Raw genomic sequence first — 1,716 nt, forward strand, 5'->3', positions numbered from 1 at the left:
AAAAATTTCAAATTTCTTAATACCTGCATTTAACACTGCATAGGAAAAGGAGCTAATGAATATTACTGCATTTTCCAAGAAACTATGCAAAGATTGCCTAACAACAGGATTTGACCATAGAATCTATTGTGTCACATTAAATCTATGACTCTGTATAAGCACCACATTTTCTCCTTCTTACGTCTAGTTTCTTTAATACAAAATACCAATTTGTGAGGGAGATGTAATCTTTTTTCTATACAAACACTGAATATTTTATATTTCTTAATTTATGTGATTAGAAGAAACTGTTTCCTGCCTACCTACTTTAATCTTATTGACTTGTCTCTTTTCTGATACATGGGCAAGTCAAGGAAATTAAATTGCCAAATTTTGTTTTTATTTCTGTTTGGTGACATTTAAACTTCCTCCAGTGATACACTGTACAGATTTTCTACTCAGATAGAAGTCAAGGCCTCTTAATCAGTATTCTGTTTTATTTTTGCAGAGATCATCTGCTTATGAAGACTCATTAAAGCATGAGTCAGATATGTTCTAGGGTATATTTTAAGTTAATTATGTTCCAAAATCTTACCTTTGCTGCTTTGGGCATAAATTAAAAGAGCCTAAAGTAGTTTTTTAAAAAGTTTTTCAGAAAAGTGTTTTAAAATTAATTTAAAAAGGTATTTCTAGAGGAAAATGCATCCGTTTGGAGATCTGACTATAAAAGAGAAATACTACATCTTGCAAACTCTCTATCCAAGAAAAAATAACCATGATTTTATTATGGCAAAGGGTACATTTCAAGGTCACTGCCTTGCTTTGCTTGTAAAGTTTGTTTAGCAGCTAGGAGAAAACACAAAGACTCAAATTCTGGCTTCTTTTAAGTGACATTCGGTATAAAAAGTATTTGATCAGAGAGCGAAGTACAGACTCTACAAGGAAGCCACGCAATCTGAATTTGTAATGATTTACAACAAAACATTCTACTGTACTGTAAATAATATTATGTGTGCAGACTTTTCATTTTAATGTCAGAGACCATATTTTCTATTTAAGAAAGAATAAGCAGTTAAATGCCAAGTCTACATTAAAATTCAAACTTCTTTTTCTATTTAGGAAACTCCAAGATTAGTTTTCCTAGAGTCTACTGAGTCCCTAACCCCAGAGAGTGAAGATCAGGACATCCAATGGGTTAATCTTGAGTCAGATGGTTGGAGAGGATTTTATCTCAATACTACTTTTAATTTAAATGCACTCGGATATCATATCAAATTAAATAAATTCATTAACACTAAAATAGGGCATTTTAGCAATTCACCAACCCAAATAAGGACATGTTCTACGCCCTTGGTAAAGTCTCTCAGAAGAGGAGAAACTAATTAAATTAATATCACACCCTCTCCTGATATTCAGTGGCAAGAAGAGCTTTCTTGGTGGTGTGACTTTATAGACTGTTTTAGTAAAAAAAAAAAAAACTTCCTTTTCTCCAACACCGGCTCCAAACCATCATGATATCCAAAATCTCCATAGAAAACTCTTAGGGTTTAGGAGTTTAAAGACCTCCCATGAGATGTAAATTTAGTTAATTGAATTGAGATCCAGTTTCTTGGCTGGCCATCAAGTAATCTTAGGAAAGGCACTCAGAGTCTCATCATCCTTCCGTATATCATGCGGTCATATTAATGGTACCTAAGAACATGTTAGCTGTTTAGCTTTAAAATTCTGTGAGTCTGT

The sequence above is a fragment of the Balaenoptera musculus genome, chromosome 1, assembly GCF_009873245.2.
Source record: "Balaenoptera musculus isolate JJ_BM4_2016_0621 chromosome 1, mBalMus1.pri.v3, whole genome shotgun sequence".
Classification (NCBI taxonomy): domain Eukaryota; kingdom Metazoa; phylum Chordata; class Mammalia; order Artiodactyla; family Balaenopteridae; genus Balaenoptera; species Balaenoptera musculus.